Source organism: Melospiza georgiana, chromosome 15, assembly GCF_028018845.1.
Source record: "Melospiza georgiana isolate bMelGeo1 chromosome 15, bMelGeo1.pri, whole genome shotgun sequence".
NCBI classification, from domain to species: Eukaryota; Metazoa; Chordata; class Aves; order Passeriformes; family Passerellidae; genus Melospiza; species Melospiza georgiana.
This window is the reverse complement of record NC_080444.1, coordinates 18,693,310-18,714,113: the sequence shown is the minus strand read 5'-3', so window position 1 is coordinate 18,714,113 and position 20,804 is coordinate 18,693,310.

Below are 20,804 nucleotides of genomic sequence, written 5' to 3'. Positions count from 1 at the left end.
AGTGCCACAACATGGCTGCTTTCACAGCTTTTTCCTTAGGAGGAACCCTCATACCCGGCTGATTTACCTTCCTAGGGTTACTGTTAGGCTTAGGCCTAGGACTTTTAAAACCAGGAAGCCCTGTGCTCCAGGCACACTGCAGCTGTTCAAGGCATCCGAAAGAGAGGGCAAAAGTGACACAACTTGGCTGCCTCCACTGCTATTTCCATGAGACCATCCCGAACCATAGGCTGATTTTCCTTCCTAGCGTTGAGGTTTGAGTTAGGCCTAGGGTTAGGGTTCTTTTAACCAGAAAGCCCTGAGTTCCAAGAACACAGCAGCTGCGAAGGACTACCCAAGAAGAGCACAAAAGTACCACAACATGCCTGCCTCTACAGCGATTTCCTTGGGGACATCCCTAATTCCTGGCTGATTTGCCTTTCTCGTCGTCAGGTTGGGGTTAGGTAGGCCTTGTGCTAGGATTTTTAAAATCAGGAAGCCCAGACCTCCAGGCACACTGGAGATGTGAAAGGCATCCAAAAGGGAGTGCAAAAGTGTCACAACATGGCTGCTTTCACAGCTTTTTCCTTTGCACCATCCCTATACCTTGACTGATTTATCTGCCTAGGGTTAGGGTTAGGGTTCAGCCTAGGGCTAGGATTTTTTGAACCAGGAAGCCCTGAGTTCCAGGCTTACTGCAGCTGCCAAAGGCATCCCAAAGTGAGCGCAGAAATGCCACAACATGGCTGCTTACACAGCTTTTTCCTTAGGAGGAACCCTCATACCCGGCTGATTTACCTTCGTAGGGTTTCTATTAGGCTTAAGCCTAGGACATTAAAATCAGGAAGCCCAGACCTCCAGGCACACTGGAGCTGTGAAAGGCATCCAAAAGGGAGTGCAAAAGTGCCACAACATGGCTGCTTTCACAGCTTTTTCGTTGGCACCATCCCTATACCTAGGCTGATTTATCTGCCTAGGGTTAGGGTTAGGGTTCAGCCTAGGGCTAGGATTTTTTGAATCAGGAAGCCCTGAGTTCCAGGCTTACTGCAGCTGCCAAAGGCATCCCAAAGGGAGCGCAGAAGTGCCACAACATGGCTGCTTTCACAGCTTTTTCCTTAGGAAGAACCCTAATACCCGGCTGATTTACCTTCCTAGGGTTACTGTTAGGCTTAGGCCTAGGACTTTGAAAACCAGGAAGCCCTGTGCTCCAGGCACACTGCAGCTGTTCAATTCATCCCAAGGGCAGCGCAAAAGTGACACAACTTGGCTGCCTCCACTGCTATTTCCATGAGACCATCCCCAACCATAGGCTGATTTTCCTTCCTAGCGTTGAGGTTTGAGTTAGGCCTAGGGTTAGGGTTCTTTTAACCTGAAAGCCCTGAGTTCCAAGAACACAGCAGCTGCGAAGGACTACCCAAGAAGAGCACAAAAGTACCACAACATGCCTGCCTCCACAGCTATTTCCTTGGGGACATCCCTAATTCCTGGCTGATTTGCCTTTCTCGTCGTCGGGTTGGGGTTAGGTAGGCCTTGTGCTAGGATTTTGAAAATCAGGAAGCCCAGACCTCCAGGCACACTGGAGCTGTGAAAGGCATCCAAAAGGGAGTGCAAAAGTGCCACAACATGGCTGGTTTCACAGCTTTTTCCTTTGCACCATCCCTATACCTTGACTGATTTATCTGCCATGGGTTAGGGTTAGGCTTCAGCCTAGGGCTAGGATTTTTTGAACCAGGAAGCCCTGAGTTCCAGGCTTACTGCAGCTGCCAAAGGCATCCCAAAGTGAGCGCAGAAATGCCACAACATGGCTGCTTACACAGCTTTTTCCTTAGGAGGTACCCTCATACCCGGCTGATTTACCTTCGTAGGGTTTCTATTAGGCTTAACCCTAGGAGTTTAATATCAGGAAGCCCAGACCTCCAGGCACACTGGAGCTGTGAAAGGCATCCAAAAGGGAGTGCAAAAGTGCCACAACATGGCTGCTTTCACAGCTTTTTCCTTAGGAAGAACCCTAATACCCGGCTGAGTTACCTTCCTAGGGTTACTGTTAGGCTTGGGCCAAGGACTTTTAAAACCAGGAAGCCCTGTGCTCCAGGCACACTGCAGCTGTTCAAGGCATCCCAACGGGAGTGCAAAAGTGACACAACTTGGATGCCTCCACTGCTATTTCCATGAGACCATCCCCAACCTTAGGCTGGTTTTCCTTCCTAGCGTTGAGGTTTGAGTTAGGCCTATGGTTACTGTTCTTTTAACCTGAAAGCCCTGAGTTCCAAGAACACAGCAGCTGCGAAGGACTACCCAAGAAGAGCACAAAAGTACCACAACATGCCTGCCTCCACAGCTATTTCCTTGGGGACATCCCTAATTCCTGGCTGATTTGCCTTTCTCGTCGTCGGGTTGGGGTTAGGTAGGCCTTGTGCTAGGATTTTTAAAATCAGGAAGCCCAGACCTCCAGGCACACTGGAGCTGTGAAAGGCATCCCAAAGGGAGTGCAAAAGTGCCACAACATGGCTGCTTTCACAGCTTTTTCCTTAGGAAGAACCCTAATACCCGGCTGATTTACCTTCCTAGGGTTACTGTTAGGCTTGGGCCAAGGACTTTTAAAACCAGGAAGCCCTGTGCTCCAGGCACACTGCAGCTGTTCAAGGCATCCCAACGCGAGTGCAAAAGTGACACAACTTGGCTGCGTCCACTGCTATTTCCATGAGACCATCCCGAACCATAGGCTGATTTTCCTTCCTAGCGTTGAGTTTTGAGTTAGGCCTAGGGTTAGTGTTCTTTTAACCTGAAAGCCCTGAGTTCCAAGAACACAGCAACTGCGAAGGACTACCCAAGAAGAGCACAAAAGTACCACAACATGCCTGCCTCCACAGCTATTTCCTTGGGGACATCCCTAATTCCTGGCTGATTTGCCTTTCTCGTCGTCGGGTTGGGGTTAGGTAGGACTTGTGCTAGGATTTTTAAAATCAGGAAGCCCAGACCTCCAGGCACACTGGAGCTGTGAAAGGCATCCAAAAGGGAGTGCAAAAGTGCCACAACATGGCTGCTTTCACAGCTTTTTCCTTGGCACCATCCCTATACCTAGGCTGATTTATCTGCCTAGGGTTAGGGTTAGGCTTCAGGCTAGGGCTAGGATTTTTTGAACCAGGAAGCCCTGAGTTCCAGGCTTACTGCAGCTGCCAAAGGCATCCCAAAGTGAGCTCAGAAATGCCACAACATGGCTACATACACAGCTTTTTCCTTAGGAAGAACCCTCATACCCGGCTGATTTACCTTCGTAGGGTTTCTATTAGGCTTAGCCCTAGGACTTTAAAATCAGGAAGCCCAGACCTCCAGGCACACTGGAGCTGTGAAAGGCATCCAAAAGGGAGTGCAAAAGTTCCACAACATGGCTGCTTTCACAGCTTTTTCCTTAGGAGGAACCCTCATACCCGGCTGATTTACCTTCCTAGGGTTACTGTTAGGCTTAGGCCTAGGACTTTTAAAACCAGGAAGCCCTGTGCTCCAGGCACACTGCAGCTGTTCAAGGCATCCGAAAGAGAGGGCAAAAGTGACACAACTTGGCTGCCTCCACTGCTATTTCCATGAGACCATCCCGAATCATAGGCTGAATTTCATTCCAAGCGTTGAGGTTTGAGTTAGGCCTAGGGTTAGGGTTCTTTTAACCTGAAAGCCCTGAGTTCCAAGAACACAGCAGCTGCGAAGGACTACCCAAGAAGAGCACAAAAGTACCACAACATGCCTGCCTCCACAGCTATTTCCTTGGGGACATCCCTAATTCCTGGCTGATTTGCCTTTCTCGTCGTCGGGCTGGGGTTAGGTAGGCCTTGTGCTAGGATTTTGAAAATCAGGAAGCCCAGACCTCCAGGCACACTGGAGCTGTGAAAGGCATCCAAAAGGGAGTGCAAAAGTGCCACAACATGGCTGCTTTCACAGCTTTTTCCTTGGCACCATCCCTATACCTAGGCTGATTTATCTGCCTAGGGTTAGGGTTAGGGTTAAGCCTAGAGCTAGGATATTTTGAACCAGGAAGCCCTGAGTTCCAGGCTTACTGCAGGTGCCAAACGCATCCCAAAGTGAGCTCAGAAGTGCCACAACATGGCTACTTACACAGCTTTTTCCTTAGGAGGAACCCTCATACCCGGCTGATTTACCTTCGTAGGGTTTCTATTAGGCTTAGGACTAGGACTTTAAAATCAGGAAGCCCAGACCTCCAGGCACACTGGAGCTGTGAAAGGCATCCAAAAGGGAGTGCAAAAGTGCCACCACATGGCTGGTTTCACAGCTTTTTCCTTTGCAACATCTCTATACCTAGGCTGATTTATCTGCCTAGGGTTAGGGTTAGGGTTCAGCCTAGGGCTAGGATTTTTTGAACCAGGAAGCCCTGAGTTCCAGGCTTACTGCAGCTGCCAAAGGCATCCCAAAGGGAGCTCAGAAATGCCACAACATGGCTGCTTTCACAGCTTTTTCCTTTGGAAGAACCCTCATACCCGGCTGATTTACCTTCCTAGGGTTACTGTTAGGCTTAGGCCTAGGACTTTTAAAACCAGGAAGCCCTGTGCTCCAGGCACACTGCAGCTGTTCAAGGCATCCGAAAGGGAGGGCAAAAGTGACACAACTTGGCTGCCTTCACTGCTATTTCCATGAGACCATCCCGAATCATAGGCTGATTTTCCTTCCTAGCGTTGACGTTTGAGTTAGGCCTAGGGTTAGGGTTCTTTTAACCAGAAAGCCCTGAGTTCCAAGAACACAGCAGCTGCGAAGGACTACCCAAGAAGAGCACAAAAGTACCACAACATGCCTGCCTCCACAGCTATTTCCTTGGGGACATCCCTAATTCCTGGCTGATTTGCCTTTCTCGTCGTCGGGTTGGGGTTAGGTAGGCCTTGTGCTAGGATTTTTAAAATCAGGAAGCCCAGACCTCCAGGCACACTGGAGCTGTGAAAGGCATCCAAAAGGGAGTGCAAAAGTGCCACAACATGGCTGCTTTCACAGCTTTTTCCTTTGCACCATCCCTATACCTAGGCTGATTTATCTGCCTAGGTTTATGGTTAGGCTTCAGCCTAGGGCTAGGATTTTTTGAACCAGGAAGCCCTGAGTTCCAGGCTTACTGCAGCTGCCAAAGGCATCCCAAAGGGAGCGCAGAAGTGCCACAACATGGCTGCTTTCACAGCTTTTTCCTTAGGAAGAACCCTGATACCCGGCTGATTTACCTTCCTAGGGTTACTGTTAGGCTTAGGCCTAGGACTTTTAAAACCAGGAAGCCCTGTGCTCCAGGCACACTGCAGCTGTTCAAGGCATCCGAAAGAGAGGGCAAAAGTGACACAACTTGGCTGCCTCCACTGCTATTTCCATGAGACCATCCCGAACCATAGGCTGATTTTCCTTCCTAGCGTTGAGGTTTGAGTTAGGCCTAGGGTTAGGGTTCTTTTAACCTGAAAGCCCTGAGTTCCAAGAAAACAGCAGCTGCGAAAGTACACCCAAGAAGAGCACAAAAGTACCACAACATGCCTGCCTCTACAGCGATTTCCTTGGGGACATCCCTAATTCCTGGCTGATTTGCCTTTCTCGTCGTCAGGTTGGGGTTAGGTAGGCCTTGTGCTAGGATTTTTAAAATCAGGAAGCCCAGACCTCCAGGCACACTGGAGATGTGAAAGGCATCCAAAAGGGAGTGCAAAAGTTTCACAACATGGCTGCTTTCACAGCTTTTTCCTTTGCACCATCCCTATACCTTGACTGATTTATCTGCCTAGGGTTAGGGTTAGGGTTCAGCCTAGGGCTAGGATTTTTTGAACCAGGAAGCCCTGAGTTCCAGGCTTACTGCAGCTGCCAAAGGCATCCCAAAGTGAGCGCAGAAATGCCACAACATGGCTGCTTACACAGCTTTTTCCTTAGGAGGAACCCTCATACCCGGCTGATTTACCTTCGTAGGGTTTCTATTAGGCTTAAGCCTAGGACATTAAAATCAGGAAGCCCAGACCTCCAGGCACACTGGAGCTGTGAAAGGCATCCAAAAGGGAGTGCAAAAGTGCCACAACATGGCTGCTTTCACAGCTTTTTCGTTGGCACCATCCCTATACCTAGGCTGATTTATCTGCCTAGGGTTAGGGTTAGGGTTCAGCCTAGGGCTAGGATTTTTTGAATCAGGAAGCCCTGAGTTCCAGGCTTACTGCAGCTGCCAAAGGCATCCCAAAGGGAGCACAGAAGTGCCACAACATGGCTGCTTTCACAGCTTTTTCCTTAGGAAGAACCCTAATACCCGGCTGATTTACCTTCCTAGGGTTACTGTTAGGCTTAGGCCTAGGACTTTGAAAACCAGGAAGCCCTGTGCTCCAGGCACACTGCAGCTGTTCAATTCATCCCAAGGGCAGCGCAAAAGTGACACAACTTGGCTGCCTCCACTGCTATTTCCATGAGACCATCCCCAACCATAGGCTGATTTTCCTTCCTAGCGTTGAGGTTTGAGTTAGGCCTAGGGTTAGGGTTCTTTTAACCAGAAAGCCCTGAGTTCCAAGAACACAGCAGCTGCGAAGGACTACCCAAGAAGAGCACAAAAGTACCACAACATGCCTGCCTCCACAGCGATTTCCTTGGGGACATCCCTAATTCCTGGCTGATTTGCCTTTCTCGTCGTCGGGTTGGGGTTAGGTAGGCCTTGTGCTAGGATTTTGAAAATCAGGAAGCCCAGACCTCCAGGCACACTGGAGCTGTGAAAGGCATCCAAAAGGGAGTGCAAAAGTGCCACAACATGGCTGGTTTCACAGCTTTTTCCTTTGCACCATCCCTATACCTTGACTGATTTATCTGCCATGGGTTAGGGTTAGGCTTCAGCCTAGGGCTAGGATTTTTTGAACCAGGAAGCCCTGAGTTCCAGGCTTACTGCAGCTGCCAAAGGCATCCCAAAGTGAGCGCAGAAATGCCACAACATGGCTGCTTACACAGCTTTTTCCTTAGGAGGTACCCTCATACCCGGCTGATTTACCTTCGTAGGGTTTCTATTAGGCTTAAGCCTAGGACATTAAAATCAGGAAGCCCAGACCTCCAGGCACACTGGAGCTGTGAAAGGCATCCAAAAGGGAGTGCAAAAGTGCCACAACATGGCTGCTTTCACAGCTTTTTCCTTAGGAAGAACCCTCATACCCGGCTGAGTTACCTTCCTAGGGTTACTGTCAGGCTTAGGCCAAGGACTTTTAAAACCAGGAAGCCCTGTGCTCCAGGCACACTGCAGCTGTTCAAGGCATCCCAACGGGAGTGCAAAAGTGACACAACTTGGCTGCCTCCACTGCTATTTCCATGAGACCATCCCCAACATTAGGCTGGTTTTCCTTCCTAGCGTTGAGGTTTGAGTTAGGCCTATGGTTACTGTTCTTTTAACCTGAAAGCCCTGAGTTCCAAGAACACAGCAGCTGCGAAGGACTACCCAAGAAGAGCACAAAAGTACCACAACATGCCTGCCTCCACAGCTATTTCCTTGGGGACATCCCTAATTCCTGGCTGATTTGCCTTTCTCGTCGTTGGGTTGGGGTTAGGTAGGCCTTGTGCTAGGATTTTTAAAATCAGGAAGCCCAGACCTCCAGGCACACTGGAGCTGTGAAAGGCATCCCAAAGGGAGTGCAAAAGTGCCACAACATGGCTGCTTTCACAGCTTTTTCCTTAGGAAGAACCCTAATACCCGGCTGATTTACCTTCCTAGGGTTACTGTTAGGCTTGGGCCAAGGACTTTTAAAACCAGGAAGCCCTGTGCTCCAGGCACACTGCAGCTGTTCAAGGCATCCCAACGCGAGTGCAAAAGTGACACAACTTGGCTGCCTCCACTGCTATTTCCATGAGACCATCCCGAACCATAAGCTGATTTTCCTTCCTAGCGTTGAGTTTTGAGTTAGGCCTAGGGTTAGTGTTCTTTTAACCTGAAAGCCCTGAGTTCCAAGAACACAGCAGCTGCGAAGGACTACCCAAGAAGAGCACAAAAGTACCACAACATGCCTGCCTCCACAGCTATTTCCTTGGGGACATCCCTAATTCCTGGCTGATTTGCCTTTCTCGTCGTCGGGTTGGGGTTAGGTAGGACTTGTGCTAGGATTTTTAAAATCAGGAAGCCCAGACCTCCAGGCACACTGGAGCTGTGAAAGGCATCCAAAAGGGAGTGCAAAAGTGCCACAACATGGCTGCTTTCACAGCTTTTTCCTTGGCACCATCCCTATACCTAGGCTGATTTATCTGCCTAGGGTTAGGGTTAGGCTTCAGCCTAGGGCTAGGATTTTTTGAACCAGGAAGCCCTGAGTTCCAGGCTTACTGCAGCTGCCAAAGGCATCCCAAAGTGAGCTCAGAAATGCCACAACATGGCTACATACACAGCTTTTTCCTTAGGAGGAACCCTCATACCCGGCAGATTTACCTTCGTAGGGTTTCTATTAGGCTTAGCCCTAGGACTTTAAAATCAGGAAGCCCAGACCTCCAGGCACACTGGAGCTGTGAAAGGCATCCAAAAGGGAGTGCAAAAGTGCCACAACATGGCTGCTTTCACAGCTTTTTCCTTGGCACCATCCCTATACCTAGGCTGATTTATCTGCCTAGGGTTAGGGTTAGGGTTCAGCCTAGGGCTCGGATTTTTTGAACCAGGAAGCCCTGAGTTCCAGGCTTACTGTAGCTGCCAAAGGCATCCCAAAGGGAGCGCAGAAGTGCCACAACATGGCAGCTTTCACAGCTTTTTCCTTAGGAAGAACCCTAATACCTGGTTGATTTACCTTCCTAGGGGTTACTGTTAGGCTTAGGCCTAGGACTTTTAAAACCAGGAAGCCCTGTGCTCCAGGCACACTGCAGCTCTTCAAGGCATCACAAGGGGAGCGCAAAAGTGACACAACTTGGCTGCCTCCACTGCTATTTCCATGAGACCATCCCCAAACATAGGCTGATTTTCCTTCCTAGCGTTGAGGTTTGAGTTAGGCCTAGGGTTAGTGTTTTTTTAACCTGAAAGCCCTGAGTTCCAAGAACACAGCAGCTGCGAAGGACTACCCAAGAAGAGCACAAAAGTGTTGTATTCATATTGTTGCATATCATATTTCCAGAGCCTCATACCTTCTGGGTGGTTTTGTCACAGCAGATCTCCACAACAGTGGTGTTGTTGCTTCTCAGTCATGGCTCCTCTCCAAAGCTCTCCCTGACAACCCCGCCCCCTTTTATCTCAGTTACCTCCATGGGCTACAGCTGCTGCCCAATCAAGGACATCACAGCTGCAGCCCATTTACAATAACTAGAATCAAGGCAGGGTCACTACTACAATACAAAGATCGTTCACTGCCATCCATATATTTACAATAAATACATTTAGTCAGGCCCCTACACAAAAGTACTACAACAGGCCTGCCTCCACCGCTTTTTCCTTGGGGACATCCCTAATTCCTGGCTGAAATGCCTTTCTCGTCTTAGGGTTGAGGTTAGGTAGGCCTAGTGCTAGGATTTTTAAAATCAGGAAGCCCAGACCTCCAGGCACACTGGAGATGTGAAAGGCATCCAAAAGGGAGTGCAAAAGTGCCACAACATGGCTGCTTTCACAGCTTTTTCCTTGGCACCATCCCTATACCTAGGCTGATTTATCTGCCTAGGGTTAGGGTTAGGGTTCAGCCTAGGGCTAGGATTTTTTGAACCAGGAAGCCCTGAGTTCCAGGCTTACTGCAGCTGCCAAAGGCATCCCAAAGGGAGCGCAGAAGTGCCACAACATGGCTGCTTTCACAGCTTTTTCCTTAGGAAGAACCCTCATACCCGGCTGATTTACCTTCCTAGGGTTACTGTTAGGCTTAGGCCTAGGACTTTTAAAACCAGGAAGCCCTGTGCTCCAGGCACACTGCAGCTGTTCAAGGCATCCCAACGGGAGTGCAAAAGTGACACAACTTGGCTGCCTCCACTGCTATTTCCCTGAGACCATCCCCAACCATAGGCTGATTTTCCTTCCTAGCGTTGAGGTTTGAGTTAGGCCGAGGGTTAGTGTTCTTTTAACCTGAAAGCCCTGAGTTCCAAGAACACAGCAGCTGCGAAGGACTACCCAAGAAGTGCACAAAAGTACCACCACACGCCTGCCTCCACAGCGATTTCCTTGGGGACATCCCTAATTCCTGGCTGATTTGCCTTTCTCGTCGTCAGGTTGGGGTTAGGTAGGCCTTGTGCTAGGATTTTTAAAATCAGGAAGCCCAGACCTCCAGGCACACTGGAGCTGTGAAAGGCATCCAAAAGGGAGTGCAAAAGTGCCACAACATGGCTGCTTTCACAGCTTTTTCCTTAGGAAGAACCCTCATACCCGGCTGATTTACCTTCCTAGGGTTACTGTTAGGCTTAGGCCTAGGACTTTTAAAACCAGGAAGCCCTGTGCTCCAGGCACACTGCAGCTCTTCAAGGCATCCCAAGGGGAGCGCAAAAGTGACACAACTTGGCTGCCTCCACTGCTATTTCCATGAGACCATCCCCAAACATAGGCTGATTTTCCTTCCTAGCGTTGAGGTTTGAGTTAGGCCTAGGGTTAGTGTTCTTTTAACCTGAAAGCCCTGAGTTCCAAGAACACAGCAGCTGCGAAGGACTACCCAAGACGTGCACAAAAGTACCACAACATGCCTGCCGCCACAGCTACTTCCTTGGGGACATCCCTAATTCCTGGCTGATTTGCCTTTCTCGTCGTCGGGTTGGGGTTAGGTAGGCCTTGTGCTAGGATTTTGAAAATCAGGAAGCCCAGACCTCCAGGCACACTGGAGCTGTGAAAAGCATCCAAAAGGGAGTGCAAAAGTGCCACCACATGGCTGCTTTCACAGCTTTTTCCTTTGCACCATCCCTATACCTAGGCTGATTTATCTGCCTAGGGTTAGGGTTAGGGTTCAGGCTAGGGCTAGGATTTTTTGAACCAGGAAGCCCTGAGTTCCAGGCTTACTGCAGCTGCCAAAGGCATCCCAAAGGGAGCTCAGAAATGCCACAACATGGCTGCTTTCACAGCTTTTTCCTTAGGAAGAACCCTCATACCCGGCTCATTTACCTTCCTAGGGTTACTGTTAGGCTTAGGCCTAGGACATTTAAAACCAGGAAGCCCTGTGCTCCAGGCACACTGCAGCTGTTCAAGGCATCCGAAAGGGAGGGCAAAAGTGACACAACTTGGCTGCCTCCACTGCTATTTCCATGAGACCATCCCCAACCATAGGCTGATTTTCCTTCCTAGCGTTGAGGTTTGAGTTAGGCCTAGGGTTAGTGTTCTTTTAACCAGAAAGCCCTGAGTTCCAAGAACACAGCAGCTGCGAAAGTACACCCAAGAAGAGCACAAAAGTACCACAACATGCCTGCCTCCACAGCGATTTCCTTGGGGACATCCCTAATTCCTGGCTGATTTGCCTTTCTCGTCGTCAGGTTGGGGTTAGGTAGGACTTGTGCTAGGATTTTTAAAATCAGGAAGCCCAGACCTCCAGGCACACTGGAGCTGTGAAAGGCACCCAAAAGGGAGTGCAAAAGTGCCACAACATGGCTGCTTTCACAGCTTTTTCCTTGGCACCATCCCTATACCTAGGCTGATTTATCTGCCTAGGGTTAGGGTTAGGGTTCAGCCTAGGGCTAGGATTTTTTCAATCAGGAAGCCCTGAGTTCCAGGCTTACTGCAGCTGCCAAAGGCATCCCAAAGGGAGCGCAGAAGTGCCACAACATGGCTGCTTTCACAGCTTTTTCCTTAGGAAGAACCCTAATACCCGGCTGATTTACCTTCCTAGGGTTACTGTTAGGCTTAGGCCTAGGACTTTGAAAACCAGGAAGCCCTGTGCTCCAGGCACACTGCAGCTGTTCAATTCATCCCAAGGGCAGCGCAAAAGTGACACAACTTGGCTGCCTCCACTGCTATTTCCATGAGACCATCCCCAACCATAGGCTGATTTTCCTTCCTAGCGTTGAGGTTTGAGTTAGGCCTAGGGTTAGGGTTCTTTTAACCTGAAAGCCCTGAGTTCCAAGAACACAGCAGCTGCGAAGGACTACCCAAGAAGAGCACAAAAGTACCACAACATGCCTGCCTCCACAGCTATTTCCTTGGGGACATCCCTAATTCCTGGCTGATTTGCCTTTCTCGTCGTCGGGTTGGGGTTAGGTAGGCCTTGTGCTAGGATTTTTAAAATCAGGAAGCCCAGACCTCCAGGCACACTGGAGTAGTGAAAGGCATCCAAAAGGGAGGGCAAAAGTGCCACCACATGGCTGGTTTCACAGCTTTTTCCTTTGCACCATCCCTATACCTAGGCTGATTTATCTGCCTAGGGTTAGGGTTAGGGTTCAGCCTAGGGCTAGGATATTTTGAACCAGGAAGCCCTGAGTTCCAGGCTTACTGCAGCTGTCAAAGGCATCCCAAAGTGAGCTCAGAAATGCCACAACATGGCTGCTTTCACAGCTTTTTCCTTTGGAAGAACTCTCATACCCGGCTGATTTACCTTCCTAGGATTACTGTTAGGCTTAGGCCTAGGACATTTAAAACCAGGAAGCCCTGTGCTCCAGGCACACTGCAGCTGTTCAAGGCATCCGAAAGGGAGGGCAAAAGTGACACAACTTGGCTGCCTCCACTGCTATTTCCATGAGACCATCCCCAACCATAGGCTGATTTTCCTTCCTAGCGTTGAGGTTTGAGTTAGGCCTAGGGTTAGGGTTCTTTTAACCAGAAAGCCCTGAGTTCCAAGAACACAGCAGCTGCGAAGGACTACCCAAGAAGAGCACAAAAGTACCACAACATGCCTGCCTCCACAGCGATTTCCTTGGGGACATCCCTAATTCCTGGCTGATTTGCCTTTCTCGTCGTCAGGTTGGGGTTAGGTAGGACTTGTGCTAGGATTTTTAAAATCAGGAAGCCCAGACCTCCAGGCACACTGGAGCTGTGAAAGGCATCCAAAAGGGAGTGCAAAAGTGCCACAACATGGCTGCTTTCACAGCTTTTTCCTTGGCACCATCCCTATACCTAGGCTGATTTATCTGCCTAGGGTTAGGGTTAGGCTTCAGCCTAGGGCTAGGATTTTTTGAATCAGGAAGCCCTGAGTTCCAGGCTTACTGCAGCTGCCAAAGGCATCCCAAAGGGAGCGCAGAAGTGCCACAACATGGCTGCTTTCACAGCTTTTTCCTTAGGAAGAACCCTAATACCCGGCTGATTTACCTTCCTAGGGTTACTGTTAGGCTTAGGCCTAGGACTTTGAAAACCAGGAAGCCCTGTGCTCCAGGCACACTGCAGCTGTTCAATTCATCCCAAGGGCAGCGCAAAAGTGACACAACTTGGCTGCCTCCACTGCTATTTCCATGAGACCATCCCGAACCATAGGCTGATTTTCCTTCCTAGCGTTGAGGTTTGAGTTAGGCCTAGGGTTAGGGTTCTTTTAACCTGAAAGCCCTGAGTTCCAAGAACACAGCAGCTGCGAAGGACTACCCAAGAAGAGCACAAAAGTACCACAACATGCCTGCCTCCACAGCTATTTCCTTGGGGACATCCCTAATTCCTGGCTGATTTGCCTTTCTTGTCGTCGGGCTGGGGTTAGGTAGGCCTTGTGCTAGGATTTCTAAAATCAGGAAGCCCAGACCTCCAGGCACACTGGAGCTGTGAAAGGCATCCAAAAGGGAGTGCAAAAGTGCCACAACATGGCTGCTTTCACAGCTTTTTCCTTGGCACCATCCCTATACCTAGGCTGATTTATCTGCCTAGGGTTAGGGTTAGGCTTCAGCCTAGGGCTAGGATTTTTTGAATCAGGAAGCCCTGAGTTCCAGGCTTACTGCAGCTGCCAAAGGCATCCCAAAGGGAGTGCAGAAGTGCCACAACATGGCTGCTTTCACAGCTTTTTCCTTAGGAAGAACCCTAATACCCGGCTGATTTACCTTCCTAGGGTTACTGTTAGGCTTAGGCCTAGGACTTTGAAAACCAGGAAGCCCTGTGCTCCAGGCACACTGCAGCTGTTCAATTCATCCCAAGGGCAGCGCAAAAGTGACACAACTTGGCTGCCTCCACTGCTATTTCCATGAGACCATCCCCAACCATAGGCTGATTTTCCTTCCTAGCGTTGAGGTTTGAGTTAGGCCTAGGGTTAGGGTTCTTTTAACCTGAAAGCCCTGAGTTCCAAGAACACAGCAGCTGCGAAGGACTACCCAAGAAGAGCACAAAAGTACCACAACATGCCTGCCTCCACAGCTATTTCCTTGGGGACATCCCTAATTCCTGGCTGATTTGCCTTTCTTGTCGTCGGGCTGGGGTTAGGTAGGCCTTGTGCTAGGATTTTTAAAATCAGGAAGCCCAGACCTCCAGGCACACTGGAGCTGTGAAAGGCATCCAAAAGGGAGTGCAAAAGTGCCACAACATGGCTGCTTTCACAGCTTTTTCCTTGGCACCATCCCTATACCTAGGCTGATTTATCTGCCTAGGGTTAGGGTTAGGCTTCAGCCTAGGGCTAGGATATTTTGAACCAGGAAGCCCTGAGTTCCAGGCTTACTGCAGCTGTTAAAAACATCCCAAAGTGAGCTCAGAAATGCCACAACATGGCTGCTTACACAGCTTTTTCCTTAGGAGGAACCCGCATACCCGGCTGATTTACCTTCGTAGGGTTTCTATTAGGCTTAGAACTAGGACTTTAAAATCAGGAAGCCCAGACCTCCAGGTACACTGGAGCTGTGAAAGGCATCCAAAAGGGAGTGCAAAAGTGCCACAACATGGCTGCTTTCACAGCTATTTCCTTGGGGACATCCCTAATTCCTGGCTGATTTGCCTTTCTCGTCGTCGGGTTGGGGTTATGTAGGCCTTGTGCTAGGATTTTTAAAATCAGGAAGCCCAGACCTCCAGGCACACTGGAGCTGTGAAAGGCATCCAAAAGGGAGTGCAAAAGTGCCACAACATGGCTGCTTTCACAGCTTTTTCCTTTGCATCATCCCTATACCTTGGCTGATTTATCTGCCTAGGGTTAGGGTTAGGGTTAGGGTTCAGCCTAGGGCTAGGATTTTTTGAACCAGGAAGCCCTGAGTTCCAGGCTGACTGCAGCTGTTAAAAACATCCCAAAGTGAGCTCAGAAATGCCACAACATGGCTGCTTACACAGCTTTTTCCTTAGGAGGAACCCGCATACCCGGCTGATTTACCTTCGTAGGGTTTCTATTAGGCTTAGAACTAGGACTTTAAAATCAGGAAGCCCAGACCTCCAGGTACACTGGAGCTGTGAAAGGCATCCAAAAGGGAGTGCAAAAGTGCCACCACATGGCTGGTTTCACAGCTTTTTCGTTGGCACCATCCCTATACCTAGGCTGATTTATCTGCCTAGGGTTAGGGTTAGGGTTCAGCCTAGGGCTAGGATTTTTTGAACCAGGAAGCCCTGAGTTCCAGGCTTACTGCAGCTGCCAAAGGCATCCTAAAGTGAGCTCAGAAATGCCACAACATGGCTGCTTTCACAGCTTTTTCCTTAGGAAGAACCCTCATACCCGGCTGATTTACCTTCCTAGGGTTACTGTTAGGCTTAGGCCTAGGACTTTGAAAACCAGGAAGCCCTGTGCTCCAGGCACACTGCAGCTGTTCAAGGCATCCCAAGGGGAGCGCAAAAGTGACACAACCTGGATGCCTCCACTGCTATTTCCATGAGACCATCCCCAACCATAGGCTGATTTTCCTTCCTAGCGTTGAGGTTTGAGTTAGGCCTAGGGTTAGTGTTCTTTTAACCAGAAAGCCCTGAGTTCCAAGAACACAGCAGCTGCGAAAGTACACCCAAGAAGAGCACAAAAGTACCACAACATGCCTGCCTCCACAGCGATTTCCTTGGGGACATCCCTAATTCCTGGCTGATTTGCCTTTCTCGTCGTCAGGTTGGGGTTAGGTAGGACTTGTGTTGGATTTTTAAAATCAGGAAGCCCAGACCTCCAGGCACACTGGAGTAGTGAAAGGCATCAAAAAGGGAGTGCAAAAGTGCCACAACATGGCTGCTTTCACAGCTTTTTCGTTGGCACCATCCCTATGGCTAGGCTGATTTATCTGCCTAGGGTTAGGGTTAGTCTACTGCGTAGGGCTAGGATTTTTTGAACCAGGAAGCCCTGAGTTCCAGGCTTACTGCAGGTGCCAAAGGCATCCCAAAAGGGAGCGCAGAAGTGCCACAACATGGCTGCTTTCACAGCTTTTTCCTTAGGAAGAACCCTAATACCCGGCTGATTTACCTTCCCAGGGTTAGTGCTAGGCTTAGGCCTCGGACTTTAAAATCAGGAAGCCCAGACCTCCAGGCACACTGGAGCTGTGAAAGGCATCCGAAAGGGAGTGCAAAAGTGCCACAACATGGCTGCTTTCACAGCTTTTTCCTTTGCACCATCCCTATACATAGGCTGATTTATCTGCCTAGGGTTAGGGTTTGGGTTCAGCCTAGGGCTAGGATTTTTTGAACCAGGAAGCCCTGAGTTCCAGGCTTACTGCAGCTGCCAAAGGCATCCCAAAGGGAGCGCAGAAGTGCCACAACATGGCTGCTTTCACAGCTTTTTCCTTAGGAAGAACCCTCATACCCGGCTGATTTACCTTCCTAGGGTTACTGTTAGGCTTAGGCCTAGGACTTTAAAAACCAGGAAGCCCTGTGCTCCAGGCACACTGCAGCTGTTCAATTCATCCCAAGGGCAGCGCAAAAGTGACACAACTTGGCTGCCTCCACTGCTATTTCCATGAGACCATCCCGAACCATAGGCTGATTTTCCTTCCAAGCGTTGAGGTTTGAGTTAGGCCTAGGCTAAGGGTTCTTTTAACCTGAAAGCCCTGAGTTCCAAGAACACAGCAGCTGCGAAGGACTACCCAAGAAGAGCACAAAAGTACCACAACATGCCTGCCTCCACAGCTATTTCCTTGGGGACATCCCTAATTCCTGGCTGATTTGCCTTTCTCGTCATCGGGCTGGGGTTAGGTAGGACTTGTGCTAGGATTTTTAAAATCAGGAAGCCCAGACCTCCAGGCACACTGGAGCTGTGAAAGGCATCCAAAAGGGAGTGCAAAAGTGCCACAACATGGCTGCTTTCACAGCTTTTTCCTTGGCACCATCCCTATACCTAGGCTGATTTATCTGCCTAGGGTTAGGGTTAGGCTTCAGCCTAGGGCTAGGATATTTTGAACCAGGAAGCCCTGAGTACCAGGCTTACTGCAGCTGCCAAAGGCATCCCAAAGTGAGCTCAGAAATGCTACAACATGGCTGCTTACACAGCTTTTTCCTTAGGAGGAACCCTCATACCCGGCTGATTTACCTTCGTAGGGTTTCCATTAGGCTTAGGCCTAGGACTTTAAAATCAGGAAGCCCAGACCTCCAGGCACACTGGAGCTGTGAAAGGCATCCAAAAGGGAGGGCAAATGTGCCACCACATGGCTGGTTTCACAGCTTTTTCCTTTGCACCATCCCTATACCTAGGCTGATTTATCTGCCTAGGGTTAGGGTTAGGGTTCAGCCTAGGGCTAGGATATTTTGAACCAGGAAGCCCTGAGTTCCAGGCTTACTGCAGCTGTCAAAGGCATCCCAAAGTGAGCTCAGAAATGCCACAACATGGCTGCTTTCACAGCTTTTTCCTTTGGAAGAACTCTCATACCCGGCTGATTTACCTTCCTAGGGTTACTGTTAGGCTTAGGCCTAGGACTTTTAAAACCAGGAAGCCCTGTTCTCCAGGCTTACTGCAGCTGTTCAAGGCATCCGAAAGGGAGGGCAAAAGTGACAAAACTTGGCTGCCTCCACTGCTATTTCCATGAGACCATCCCCAACCATAGGCTGATTTTCCTTCCTAGCATTGAGGTTTGAGTTAGGCCTAGGGTTAGGGTTCTTTTAACCAGAAAGCCCTGAGTTCCAAGAACACAGCAGGTGCGAAGGACTACCCAAGAAGAGCACAAAAGTACCACAACATGCCTGCCTCCACAGCGATTTCCTTGGGGACATCCCTAATTCCTGGCTGATTTGCCTTTCTCGTCGTCAGGTTGGGGTTAGGTAGGACTTGTGCTAGGATTTTTAAAATCAGGAAGCCCAGACCTCCAGGCACACTGGAGCTGTGAAAGGCATCCAAAAGGGAGTGCAAAAGTGCCACAACATGGCTGCTTTCACAGCTTTTTCCTTGGCACCATCCCTATACCTAGGCTGATTTATCTGCCTAGGGTTAGGGTTAGGGTTCAGCCTAGGGCTAGGATTTTTTGAATCAGGAAGCCCTGAGTTCCAGGCTTACTGCAGCTGCCAAAGGCATCCCAAAGGGAGCGCAGAAGTGCCACAACATGGCTGCTTTCACAGCTTTTTCCTTAGGAAGAACCCTAATACCCGGCTGATTTACCTTCCTAGGGTTACTGTTAGGCTTAGGCCTAGGACTTTGAAAACCAGGAAGCCCTGTGCTCCAGGCACACTGCAGCTGTTCAATTCATCCCAAGGGCAGCGCAAAAGTGACACAACTTGGCTGCCTCCACTGCTATTTCCATGAGACCATCCCCAACCATAGGCTGATTTTCCTTCCTAGCGTTGAGGTTTGAGTTAGGCCTAGGGTTAGGGTTCTTTTAACCTGAAAGCCCTGAGTTCCAAGAACACAGCAGCTGCGAAGGACTACCCAAGAAGAGCACAAAAGTACCACAACATGCCTGCCTCCACAGCTATTTCCTTGGGGACATCCCTAATTCCTGGCTGATTTGCCTTTCTCGTCGTCGGGTTGGGGTTAGGTAGGCCTTGTGCTAGGATTTTTAAAATCAGGAAGCCCAGACCTCCAGGCACACTGGAGCTGTGAAAGGCATCCAAAAGGGAGGGCAAAAGTGCCACCACATGGCTGCTTTCACAGCTTTTTCCTTTGCACCATCCCTATACCTAGGCTGATTTATCTGCCTAGGGTTAGGGTTAGGGTTCAGCCTAGGGCTAGGATATTTTGAACCAGGAAGCCCTGAGTTCCAGGCTTACTGCAGCTGTCAAAGGCATCCCAAAGTGAGCTCAGAAATGCCACAACATGGCTGCTTTCACAGCTTTTTCCTTTGGAAGAACTCTCATACCCGGCTGATTTACCTTCCTAGGATTACTGTTAGGCTTAGGCCTAGGACATTTAAAACCAGGAAGCCCTGTGCTCCAGGCTTACTGCAGCTGTTCAAGGCATCCGAAAGGGAGGGCAAAAGTGACACAACTTGGCTGCCTTCACTGCTATTTCCATGAGACCATCCCCAACCATAGGCTGATTTTCCTTCCTAGCGTTGAGGTTTGAGTTAGGCCTAGGGTTAGGGTTCTTTTAACCAGAAAGCCCTGAGTTCCAAGAACACAGCAGCTGCGAAGGACTACCCAAGAAGAGCACAAAAGTACCACAACATGCCTGCCTCCACAGCGATTTCCTTGGGGACATCCCTAATTCCTGGCTGATTTGCCTTTCTCGTCGTCAGGTTGGGGTTAGGTAGGACTTGTGCTAGGATTTTTAAAATCAGGAAGCCCAGACCTCCAGGCACACTGGAGCTGTGAAAGGCATCCAAAAGGGAGTGCAAAAGTGCCACAACATGGCTGCTTTCACAGCTTTTTCCTTGGCACCATCCCTATACCTAGGCTGATTTATCTGCCTAGGGTTAGGGTTAGGCTTCAGCCTAGGGCTAGGATTTTTTGAATCAGGAAGCCCTGAGTTCCAGGCTTACTGCAGCTGCCAAAGGCATCCCAAAGGGAGCGCAGAAGTGCCACAACATGGCTGCTTTCACAGCTTTTTCCTTAGGAAGAACCCTAATACCCGGCTGATTTACCTTCCTAGGGTTACTGTTAGGCTTAGGCCTAGGACTTTGAAAACCAGGAAGCCCTGTGCTCCAGGCACACTGCAGCTGTTCAATTCATCCCAAGGGCAGCGCAAAAGTGACACAACTTGGCTGCCTCCACTGCTATTTCCATGAGACCATCCCGAACCATAGGCTGATTTTCCTTCCTAGCGTTGAGGTTTGAGTTAGGCCTAGGGTTAGGGTTCTTTTAACCTGAAAGCCCTGAGTTCCAAGAACACAGCAGCTGCGAAGGACTACCCAAGAAGAGCACAAAAGTACCACAACATGCCTGCCTCCACAGCTATTTCCTTGGGGACATCCCTAATTCCTGGCTGATTTGCCTTTCTTGTCGTCGGGCTGGGGTTAGGTAGGCCTTGTGCTAGGATTTTTAAAATCAGGAAGCCCAGACCTCCAGGCACACTGGAGCTGTGAAAGGCATCCAAAAGGGAGTGCAAAAGTGCCACAACATGGCTGCTTTCACAGCTTTTTCCTTGGCACCATCCCTATACCTAGGCTGATTTATCTGCCTAGGGTTAGGGTTAGGCTTCAGCCTAGGGCTAGGATTTTTTGAATCAGGAAGCCCTGAGTTCCAGGCTTACTGCAGCTGCCAAAGGCATCCCAAAGGGAGCGCAGAAGTGCCACAACATGGCTGCTTTCACAGCTTTTTCCTTAGGAAGAACCCTAATACCCGGCTGATTTACCTTCCTAGGGTTACTGTTAGGCTTAGGCCTAGGACTTTGAAAACCAGGAAGCCCTGTGCTCCAGGCACACTGCAGCTGTTCAATTCATCCCAAGGGCAGCGCAAAAGTGACACAACTTGGCTGCCTCCACTGCTATTTCCATGAGACCATCCCCAACCATAGGCTGATTTTCCTTCCTAGCGTTGAGGTTTGAGTTAGGCCTAGGGTTAGGGTTCTTTTAACCTGAAAGCCCTGAGTTCCAAGAACACAGCAGCTGCGAAGGACTACCCAAGAAGAGCACAAAAGTACCACAACATGCCTGCCTCCACAGCTATTTCCTTGGGGACATCCCTAATTCCTGGCTGATTTGCCTTTCTTGTCGTCGGGCTGGGGTTAGGTAGGCCTTGTGCTAGGATTTTTAAAATCAGGAAGCCCAGACCT